Genomic DNA, 12,310 nt, shown 5'->3' on the forward strand with positions numbered 1-12,310 from the left:
TCCTTTTATACTCTACCTGATTCAGGTAATCTGGGATAGCCCAGGTCTGGGGTTAGCAAACCAAATAAGAAAAAAAAACACCTACATAAGCAAACATCAGACCACAATAAAACACATGAAAGACATACACTCAACAAAAATATAAACGCAACACCTTTGTTACTGCTCCCATTCCCCATGGGATGGACGTAGAGACCTAAAATTCATTCCAGATACACAATATAACCATCCCTCCCAAACAGTGGTCACAAATCAGTCCAAATGTGTGGCAGTGGGCACATCTGCTATATTGAGATAATCCATCCCACCTCACAGGTGTGCCACATCAGGATGCTGATCTGACATCATGAGTAGTGCACAGGTGTACCTCAGACTGCCCACAACAAAAGGCCACCCTGGAATGTGCAGTTTTGTCTCACAGCAAAATGCCACAGATGCCACAAGCAATGAGGGAGCGTGCAATTGGCATGCTGACAGCAGGAATGTCAACCAGATCTGTCGCCCGTGCATTGAATGTTCATTTCTCAACCATAAGCCGTCTCCACAGGCGTTTCAGAGAATATGGCAGTACATCCAACCGGCCTCACAACCGCAGACCTCGTGTAACCACACCAGCCCAGGACCTCCACATCCAGCAGGTTCACCTCCAAGATCGTCTGAGACCAGCCACCCAGACAGCTGCTGGAACAATTGGTTTGCACAACCAAACAATTTCTGCACAAACTGTCAGAAACCGTCTCAGGGACGCTCAACTGCATGCCCGTCGTCCTCATCGGGGTCTTGACCTGACTCCAGCTCGTCGCTGTAACAGACTTGTGTGGGCAAATGCTCACATTCGATGGCGTCTGGCACGTTGGAGAGGTGTGCGCTTCACGGATGAATCATGGTTCACATTGTTCAGGGCAGATGGCAGCTGAGAATGTCCCAGTTCTTGCATGGCCAGCATACTCACCGGACATGTCACCCATTGAGCATGTTCGGGATGTGCTTGACCGGCGCATACGACAGCGTGTACCAGTTCCCACGAATATCCAACAACCTCGCACAGCCATTGAAGTGGAGTGGACCAACATTCCACAGGCCACAATTGACAATCTGATAGACTCCATGCGACGATGTGTTGCACTGCATGAGGCAAATGGTGGTCACACCAGATACTGACCGGTTCTGGGTCCCCAGACCCCCAATAGCGCAAAAAACTGCACATTCCAGGGTGGCCTTTTGTTGTGGGCAGTCTGAGGTACACCTGTGCACTACTCATGATGTCAGATCAGCATCCTGATGTGGCACACCTGTGAGGTGGGATGGATTATCTCAATATGGCAGATGTGCCCACTGCATCACATTTGGACTGATTTGTGACCACTGTTTGGGAGGGATGGTTATATTGTGTATCTGGAATGAATTTTAGGTCTCTAAGTCCATCCCATGGGGAATGGGAGCAGTAACAAAGGTGTTGCGTTTATATTTTTGTTGAGTGTATATTCATACCAAGTCCTATAAGTGATCCAATGACATAGAGACTTCACTTACCTATAAACTAAAAACACCTTAACCAAGACTCCCCTAACCTGGCACATTGGTTTACTTCAGAAGCTCATAAGCATGTGATTGAGTTGCTTTTACTCCCTTGCTCCACATCCTGCAAAGGAAGCAACCAGAAAAATCTCAGTACAGTGGTCCCTCGTTTATTGCGGTATTTACCTTCTAAAAAATAACCACGATAAGTCGCCAACCCCTCACTACACATTTTATACTCTTTTATATATGTGTTTATTTTCAAACCAGCCCACAGTGGATTAAAACAATATCGTGCAAATCACAATAAACATGCAATACAAATATCAAAGTAAAATCATGCAAACAAAATCAAAATAAAACAAACACAAATTTCCAATGTGTGACAATTACAGTGATAGCATCTGATATTTGAACATGAATGTGACTTGTGTTACATGGTTAGCACAAGTCACATTCATATTAATTTTACCAGAAACAAATGTCTGCCACTAGGATAGCTTCTACTCTGGCCTGTACCACCACCCCTTACACCCCCATCAGACTTACTTTGTCCAGCAATAAAACTATCTCGGCCAAAGGTGGTTCTTATGGACCCTGTTCTTGCAGAAATGAAGATCTCTGCTAGCTGTGCAGCCTCCTCTGCAGATTTGGGGGAACATTCCCTAATCTACACTTCCAGATCTGGGTGAACCATCCTCAGAAACTGCTCCAAGATCATCAGTTCAGAAATATCTTTCACTGTAGATTTTTTTTTTTTTAGGTTTTGCCCATATGTAAAACATATTTTAATCGCATATAGAGTTCCCTTGACGTTTCACCTGGGTGAATATCCACGGCTCGAAACTGATAGGTTTGTAGAATAAACTTATCTGCTGGAACGTTCAGGACAATTTAATTATACAGCAAAGCAGGACCCGAGTAGGCAAAGTTCTTCATGTTTCTCGTGCACGGGAGAGAACTGGACAAACGCCGTTCCTTCGCTTAACCCCAGTTTCTCTCATCCGCTCCCCCGTAACACTGCTCTTTTATTGAGGTTACATGAATATGCATAGGTTCATTAACATATGACGTCTACATACAAACAAAGAGTACCGTGTGTGTGTGTGTGGGGGGGGTCAGAGTGTGACCCCATAAACGACTTCCCTAAACCTGCTGGTCTGGAAGTCCAGCAGTTCATCTAAACAAAAGGCACTTAGCCTAAAACAGACATAGATACGTTTATCCTACCACAAAACAATAAGAGAAGGTACGACCTCTCCCATGCTCCCAGGATGTGGGTGCCAGAGCACTCTGGAATGCACACAAAGTCTTTGCAGCCTATTAATGATCAAACCTCTACCAACATGACATTGATTATACAACTCTAAGCATATATGACAATCAACAATACAAATCTAACAGAAACCTGTAGGTGTCAGCGGTTATCTCATACTTTGCAAGAATGGTATCTGTTATTTTATCATAGACTTCAGAATCAGCAGTGTCCATATGCACATAAACACTATGTGCTTTACGTGTGAGCAGACATACCAGTCAAACTGCCGCTCTTCTCTAGGACAACGGCAGACTTGAGCCATCTTTCTCAAAAGTAGTGAGGAAATCCTCCATATTGTCATCTGGAGTGAGTGGTAATAACTTGGGATCTCTCTGATGGATTGTTTCCTTTCTTGGCAGGGACCACATCTGGTCAGACCAGCCCCCTCATTGGGTTCACCTCTCTCCTCATTTTGGCTGCCATTATCCCTCCTGAAGTCCTCTTATCCCCGCTGCTCTTCTCTCATTTCTTTCACTTGAGCTTGAATTTGCTGAAACTGGTGTTGCATGCTCGTCTATCTTTGTTCCTGTCGGGCTGATTCTTTGTCCATTCTCTTGTCTCTTGTTGCCTGAGACTGTATGAATGATTTGACCATATCTTTCAGTTCATCCAGTCTATCACCAGGATTAACTCCTGGTTTAGGCACTTTAAGCAACCAGGAAAATGTGAACATTGATAACCCACCTCTCTTAATACATATACAAAGGAATTTAGGTTAAAAACAAATGATAAAATTTGAAGCCCTAGCTCTGACTCAGGCTCTTTTTTTCCTGACACAGGTAGGATGGCCAGTCCCACTCTGTCTCTTCACCTTCCACAAGCAGTCACTTAAATACTAGGTCACCTGCAGAATCCCTAACCCTTGGAACCCTTGGTCTCCATTAAAAGTAGTTAGATGAAAAAGATGTGGGACCTATGGATTCATCAAGACCCAACATCTACACAAAAATCAAAACAACTATTAGCTCAGTGTGTCAACATCTGAATGAATGAAAATTGAACTCAGCTTCCCAAAGATGTGATACACCAGTTAATTTATGTTAACTGTTGTGGCATCCTTGTCTAATATTTAAATCTGTTTGATGATCTTACACATTCAAGCCAGAGAAGAGTACTTGTCAGTACTTGTCAATACTTGTCGTACCTCAGTGTGCCAAGTGTGACGCTTTTTTTTTGGAGGGGGAATATGGTGTGGGGTTGTTTTTCAGGGACTATGCTCATTTCTTCAGTTCTAGTGAAGGGAATCATCAGAATCAGAAAACTTTATTAATCCCTAAGGAAATTCTGGAACTCTTACTGCTTCCTTATACCAAGACATTTTGGATAATTTCATGCTCCCAACTTTGTGGAAAGAGCACGGTCCCTTCCTCTTCCAACATGACTATGCACCATGCACAAAGTCAGGTCCATAAACACATGAAACAGTATGTTTGTTGTGGAAGAACTTGACTGGCTTGAAGAGTCATGACCTCAAGCAGATTGAAAACTTTAGGATGAATTAGAGTGGAAACTGTGAGCCAGTCCTTCTTGTCCTACTTCAGTGTCTGACCTCACAAATGCATATATGAATAAATGGTCATAAATCCCCATAAATAGTCTTCTAAACCTTGTGGAAAGCCTTCCCAGAAGAGTTGAGGCTGCTATAGCTGCAAAGAGTGGGCCAACTTTATATCAAACCCTAAACGTGTGAAGGCAGACAAGATATATATACAATAAACCAGCTGCTAACTGATGACTGGCATCCAGAATAGCTAACTGAAGGCCGGACAATCCTAATTCTCAAGAATCCCCAGAACGGACGAATCCAGTTAACTATCTGCCAGTAACCAGCCTCAGAACAACATGGAACCTGCTATCAAGCATCATAGTGGTTTGTTTTTTGAACAGCTGGGTGGTGCATTGAAGTGAAATTGTTTACTTGGCTTTCATAAAGGATGGTTTAGTCTGTCGTCTTTTGGAATTTCACCTGTCACTAGATCACTTCATCAGTTAGGAATCTTTCACAGCAAAATTTTACCATGCTGTGTCTGTTCCGTCCATCTATATTAAGTTATGATCCTCCCTCTCACCTATTTTTTAGTTTGCATTGTGTATTAGACTTGTCTGGGTTTGACTCCTTTTGTTTTTCATAGTACTCCTGAGTTTGTTATTTTAGCTTCTCGTTATCTTGCTTGTGTAATATTTAGTTATCATGTTTTGTTCCCTGCTTGCTTTTGTTAGGTTTATTTTGCATTCCCATTCTGTTCACCTCTGTATTTCAATCATGTCTGTTACGTGTCCATGGTTTGTGTGTCTTAGTCCTGGTCTTAGTGTTTGTTACTTCCTGTTTTATTTTCAGAGCCTCTTCTCCTGTGTGTACTATGTTCTATTTTGCTTCCCTAGTCTTGTTACTCCTTTTTTTTTTTTTTTTTTTTTTTTTTGCCTGTCCCGTTTGGCTCTTTTGCCATCAGAATTGTTGTCTAAAGGCAAAGAAAGATGCCCAACGGATTTACTTTACCAAATTGACCATCCCAGCCTTGCCGTAATGGTCCATTTGATTCACCTTTTATTGTTTATTTTATTTTCACTTACTGAATACGGGACAGACTTGACTGGGGGAAAGAAGGGGAGAAAGAAAGAGGGATAGAGAAACAGCTGAGAAGAGGGACGGGGGAGAAGGGCAAAAAACAAAAACCAACAGAATGAGCAGAAAAAGAAAAAAAAGAAATAAAAAATGCATATATCAATCACCTGGATCACCTGCTGAGAAAGAAAAAAGAAAACAAGCAGAAGAGAACAAGAGTAATAGAATAAACAGCATCACAATGATATATGGGACAGTAAATACTAAATATTAAACATTATTGTGCAGCACATAAGATCAACAGAACAGTGTGCTTTGAGGTAGGAGCCACAAAGGGTGTAGTTTGTGGGTGTGATCACCCGTGTGTACACCTGTGAGCATGGACGCGTTTGTTTTTTGTTTTTTAAAAGGTTCCTTCATGTAATGATCTGCTGGAGGGTGTGGGGGGGCCACAGCCCCATCCTCCAGGGCATGAAGCAGGTATGGAGGAGATCAAAACTCCAGACATCCAGAGGCCCCCAGAACACAAGAGACCAAGGAAGACCAACAGAGGGGCAGCCGCACCACTGTCCCAGAAAGAGCTGAGGAGAGTCCCAGATGAGGGCTCACTCAGCAGCCGCGGAGCAGAAGCCAGGGGGAGTTGCAGTGACGCGCCCGTGAGCTCCGCCGGCAGCCAGCCGTGCCTGAGTGACCGAGCCCCAGGCCGAGAGGCCGGGGGCACCCCACCTCCGAAGTGGCCCGAGCGAGCCCCAGGCTCCAGGCCCCGATAAGCGGCCACCAAGGAGTGAGCCGGTGTGTACCTGGACGCCCACCCCCGGACACAAAGAACCACCAACGCACCGACACCTGAGGGAGTCCGCCACTGGCAGGGGAAGTGGTGGTAGGGGGAGATAGGCCTCCAAACCTTGGAGGGCCTGAGATGTCCCCAGAGAGGTGGCGCCTGACACCCAACCTGACATATAGACACAGAAATACAGGCACACACGGATACAAACATCCATTCCCACCCTCATGCTCTCATATGCACTTACTCCACACTCAACCAACGTGGAGACAGACATAAAGACATACACACGATCACACTCCCCAAGCGTACTCTACAAACCGGGTCTAGGTACCCTTACCCCTGGAGGGGGAACTGCACCCAGACCCAGGTGGTGTTACCCTTTTCCCTGCGGTGGGGGGAGGCAGACGGCCCCGACTCCGCAGCAGCAGGGAGGCCCCACACTCCAGACCACAGTCGGACGGCCAACTCCTCCTCCTAGCCCCCCCGCTCCAGCAGGTCGCAGAGAACGGGGGTGAGAGAAGACTCCAAACCTCCCTCCACCCGCTCATTGTAGTGTTGATGCATGTGTGTTCTAAGGTGCATTTAAAACCCAGGAGGGCATGGAGCTACCTGCCAGAGAGCAGCAGGTAAGCGCATGGTCCCTCCTGCTAGCCCTCAATGTCTACGTGTATTTAACCTTGAGAGGTGGGCAACGACGCCAGGGGTGGGGTGTACACCCTGATGGTACTTTGGATTCCGTGTATCGTGCCCACCCCCAAGATTCTATATGTATGTGTAATGAGAGTGTGAGTAATGTGAATGTCTAAGTTGTGGGATAAAATTGAGGCAGAGGCAGCCAGAAAGGGGGGGGGGGGGGATGCCTCCTCTGCACCCTGGTGACATACCCCTACTCCAAGGTCCTGCATGTGTGGGTGGTTGTGGTGGAGCGGGAAGAGGGAGGCAGCTGGAGATGGGGAGGGAAGGAAGGGAGGGGCAGGTGACCCCTCCCTGGGGCCAGCTCCCCCGCTGACCCCAGTAGGCACCCCCATACTCCGCGACCCGCCAGGGAAAGGGGGCCCAGGCCCATCCAGACCGGGGCCCAGTGCAGCAGCGCCCCCCGGCCCCACAGAGCCCGGGACAGTCCACCCAACCCCACCACAGAGAAAACTGCACCCACCCCACCATCCACTCATCTTCCAGACTACATAAGACAATAAACACCCAGGCTGAGGTCTTCCTCCACCTCTCCTGTATCTCCCCCTCCTGCAGAGAGAGCTCCCGAGGAGAGGAAAGCTCCTGCAAGATGTGACAATCTCCCCCACCAGTTGAAGAGCCCCCCAGGTGGCTCGATGCACCCACCCGCCCACAACCCCGGCAACACACCAACCAGGACCCAAGCCCCCGAGGCCCGGCCCGGGCCCCAGCCCAGAGACGGAGCGCCCCCAGAACCTCACGCCCATCCCGGACCCACCCAGGGGCAGCCAGGCTACCAGGTCAGTAACCCACGTCCGTCAGCACAGACCCTCCCCTAGCCCCGCTGCACGCAGCCGCGAGGAAACAGTCACCTGAGAGCCAACAGAGCCCCTAACCGGACATGACCGCTACCCCGGGTTGAGCCCCCCAAGGAAGATGCCTCCGGGGAACCCCCCGACGCCCTAAGCCTGTCCCTACCCCCACACCAATCACAACAGTGAAGGCGGGACCAAACTATGACCCCCCACCCCCACTAGGTGATGGAGCTGATCAAAGGAGCCCAGAGCAATTGATCTGATGTGGTGGCAGAGGCTGTATCAAGACTAATGTAATCTAATAGATAATTTCTATATTGGTTAGAATTAAGATTATTTTTATTTTTCCAGTTCATGAGGACTGTTTTCTTGGCTATGCATAGGGCAGTGAAAACCATATGGGCGATATTCTTTTCTGAAGTGACATTATCTAAGCTGCCCAACAAACACACTAAGGGGGAGGTTGGAATGTTACATTTCAGACACTTCGATAAGTCTTCACATATCTCGCGCCAAAACTTCTGAACTGGTGGACAGAACCAAAGAGCGTGGATATAATTGTCCGGTGAATTGGTTTGGCAGTGTGAGCAGTTGTTGGTAGACGTAAAGCCCATCTTGAACATCCGATGACCTGTATAGTGCACTCTATGTAATATTTTGTATTGAATTAATTGAAGACTGGGATTTCTAATTAGATGAAAGGTTTTTAAGCAAATCTGAGACCAGAAGTTTAGGTCTAAGTTAACTGATAAATCCGCTTCCCATTTTGCAATAGGAAGTGATATTGATTCATCTGTTTTAGAAAGCATTCTGTATATTTTGGATAGTAATTTGGGGGTTTTAAGAGTAAGAAATTGAACCACACTTGGTGGTGTTTGTAGTTCAACTTGACCTGGTTTAAATTTCTTTTTTACTATGGATTTAATTTTGTTGATATTCTAAAAATCTTTTCTTGTTGGTCCCATATTGTGTAACTAGTCGGTCAAATGAAATAAATTCTGTTCCTTCTAGTATATGTTCTAAATATTTGATTCCTTTACCACTCCAATCTGAAAAGTTTATCATATTATTGTTTTGTAATATGTCAGGGTTGTTCCAGATAGGTGTACGTTTGCATGGGATTAATGAAGACGCCGTCAATTTTAGAAACTCCCACCATGCTGTCAGAGAAGAGCTGATGTTGATGCTTTTAAAGCATTCATGTCGTAGTCTTGTTACTCCTGATCTGTGCCTGCTGTGTTCTCAGCTGTCTCCACTTTCCTAAACACCCTCCCATGTTTTTATTGTCTCTGTCTTGCTTGGTCCCTTGCTCTTTGCAGCCAAAATGCAGATCATATAACTTTGCTTTTTTGGAGGCTCCATAATGTGCTTACAATCTCCTTTCAAACTCGTGATGATCTTCGGAATCACCTCAGATCCAGTTCATTCAGTTTCCCCTGCGTCGGGAGCATACACTGGCCTGTCGAAATTATGGACTAACAGTATCCCACATTCATGATTTTTAGTTCATAAACACTTCTTATAATGACTAACTATTCCAGAAATTTTGGAGATGTTAGCTCTTTATACAGTAAAGTTACAGTGGGATACAAATAATACCAGGCTGATTCTACCACAATTTGTTCCCCCGTCCAAAGACGTATTGCTTCTGAAATTTTGGAGGTTTTATCTCAGTACAGTACAGTTACAGAAGGATACAAATAATGATCAGTCAAAATGTCATTGGTTTATTTGGGAGCATTCATGATGCCCACATATTTGCTAATTCTAACACCAGCGCCTACTTGAGAGATGGCAAGATTCCTTCTTGTCCAAACGTAATTGTGGAGGGAGAGGATCCTGTTCCTGTTTTTCTCCTCCTCAGTGACCCGGCATACCCCCCACTGCCATATGTTATGAAAGAGTATGTTAGTGGAGGGGCTTCTCATCAGGAACAGTATTTTTGGGTTGTCATTATGTAAATGCAGAATGGTGATCGAGTGTGCCTTTGGATGATTAAAAGGCCGTTTTGGAGCACTACAGAGGGCAATGGACATCAATCTGGATGCACAACTTTGTGAAAACGACTGAAAACGCTAGTGTGGATGCGGACCGTTTTCAGAAAAAAACGCAGTTTTCAAATCTATTCGGGCTAGTGTGGACGTAGCCTCACTTACTCCCTCCCTCTTCACATTGCACCATAGTCTCCTGTAAAAGTCCCGACACCCCTACACCACCTGTCACTTTTCCTCATGAAGAAGACTCCACTCAGGCAAGTCTGCTGGACCTCCTCAGGGCCTGTGCCCCACAGCTTTGGGGGGGTTTCATGAATTGTTCATAAGTCTGAGTCTGCAAAGGGTCCCAGTGCCGTGGAAGATGTCATGGCTCGTTCCTGTACTTAACAGCCACCAGGATTACAGGCCTGGGGCACTGATTTCCCAGATAATAATAATAATACTAATAATGGATTGGATTTATATAGCGCTTTTCAAGGCACCCAAAGCGCTTTACAATTCCATTATTCTGGAATATAAAATACTTAATTTCTGTTCATTAAAAATTTCAGTTAAAAACAAATTCCATGCATGTGAAAACCGTCACAGACGGTGGGAGAGATGCTCTGCTATGATGGTTATGATGGTTTGTGAGCTTTTGAGACTTCTACATAAGTGGTAGTGATGTGTCGGTCGCGAACTAAATGGCTCTTAGAGCCGGATCTTTGATGTGAACGACCGAGCCGGCTCCTTATCAGAAGCCGTGGGGTTTTTTTTTTTTCTTTCTCTCACCCTTTCTCTCGCACTTTTTCCCCGCGTCACTCCGCACGCGAGCCTTGTGCTTTGCGCTGGGAAGAAGGGGGGAGGGGCGGTAGTTACACAAGCAGTAGCACAGGAAAAGAGCGGGAGGGAGAGAGAGAAAGAGAGCCAGGGACAACAACATCACATTAGAAAGGTATAGTAATCATCCACAACTATTTTTAGTTGCGGATGATAAAGGATTCAGAAAGTTTATTCATATAGGCCCATATGACAGAGAATATGCGTGTTCTTTTTGTTTTCATATTTTAATTTATATTTAATTGTGTTATGGTTTGCAGTGTTTTGTGTTGTTACACTTTAAATATGCTTAAAAGGAAAAAGCTGAAAATTTAAATACAGGGTGGGCCATTTATATGGATACACCGTAATAAAATGGGAATGGTTGGTGATATTAAAGTCCTGTTTGTGGCACGTTAGTATATGTGAGGGTGCAAACTCCTCAAGATGGGTGGTGACCATGGTGGCCATTTAGAACTCGGCCATCTTGGATACAAGTTTCTGACCACTTATGAAATGTGTTCAATGGGCTGCCCATTGTGTTGGATTGTCAATGCAACCCTCTTCTCCCACTCTTCACACACTGATAGCAACACTGCAGGAGAAATGCCATCTCCCATGCTACAGTTAGCAAACTGCTTGCTAAGTTTTGTGAAACTGGTTCAGTGTTGGATTTGCCAAAATGTGGACGCAAGAAAACTGGCACCAATGAAGAAACATCAGTGGCTGTCCTAGCTTCATTCAGCAAGAGCCCACAGCGTAGCACTCGCCGCATGTCACTGGAGAGCGGCATTAGTCGAACATCCCTTCGGCGGATATTAGCTACTCACAAATGGCACCCTTACAAACTCCAGCTACTGCAGCATCTCAACGAGGGTGACCCAGATCGGAACAGGACCCTCAGTTCACGCAGAAGATTTTGTTCAGTGATGAGGCAAACTTTTATGTGAATGGTGAAGTTAACAAACAAAACCACTGCTATTGGTCTGACACTAACCCACATTGGATGGATCCCTCCAAGACTGTTGGAACAACAAAAGTGATGGTTTGGGGTGGTATATGGGGTACAACGATAGTGGGCCCATTCTTCATCAATGGAAATCTCAAAGCCACTGGATATTTGAAATTGCTACATGATGATGTGTTTCCCTCTTTATGCACTGAAGCTGGCACATTCCCTGAGTTCTTCCAGCAGGATGGTGCACCACCACATTATGGATGCCAGGTCCGAGCATTCCTAGATGAACAGTTTCCTGAAAAGTGGATTGGTCGTCGTGGGCCAGTTGAATGGCCCCCAAGGTCTCCCGATCTGACCCCCTTAGACTTTTATCTTTGGGGTCATCTGAAGGCAATTGTCTATGGTGTGAAGATATGAGATGTGCAGCACCTGAAACTACGGATACTGGATGCCTGTGCTGGCATTTCTCCTGCAGTGTTGCTATCAGTGTGTGAAGAGTGGGAGAAGAGGGTTGCATTGACAATCCAACACAATTCAATTCAATTTTATTTATATAGCGCCAAATCACAACAAAAGTCGCCTGGAGGCGCTTCATAGATACAGAGAAAAACCCAACAATCATATGACCCCCTATGAGCAAGCACTTTGGCGACAGTGGGAAGGAAAAACTCCCTTTTAACAAGAAGAAACCTCCAGCAGAACCAGGCTCAGGGAGGGGCGGCCATCTGCTGCGACCGGTTTGGGTGAGAGAAGGAAGACAGGATAAAAGACATGCTGTGGAAGAGAGACAGAGGTTAATAACAGATATGATTCAATGCAGAGAGGTCTACAGGGAGTGCAGAATTATTAGGCAAATGAGTATTTTGTCCACATCATCCTCTTCATGC

The sequence above is a fragment of the Aulonocara sp. 'chitande type north' Nkhata Bay genome, linkage group LG15, assembly GCF_057382095.1.
Source record: "Aulonocara sp. 'chitande type north' Nkhata Bay isolate Kocher_YH1m ecotype deep benthic linkage group LG15, A_spYH_male_GT1.1, whole genome shotgun sequence".
Classification (NCBI taxonomy): Eukaryota; Metazoa; Chordata; class Actinopteri; order Cichliformes; family Cichlidae; genus Aulonocara; species Aulonocara sp. 'chitande type north' Nkhata Bay.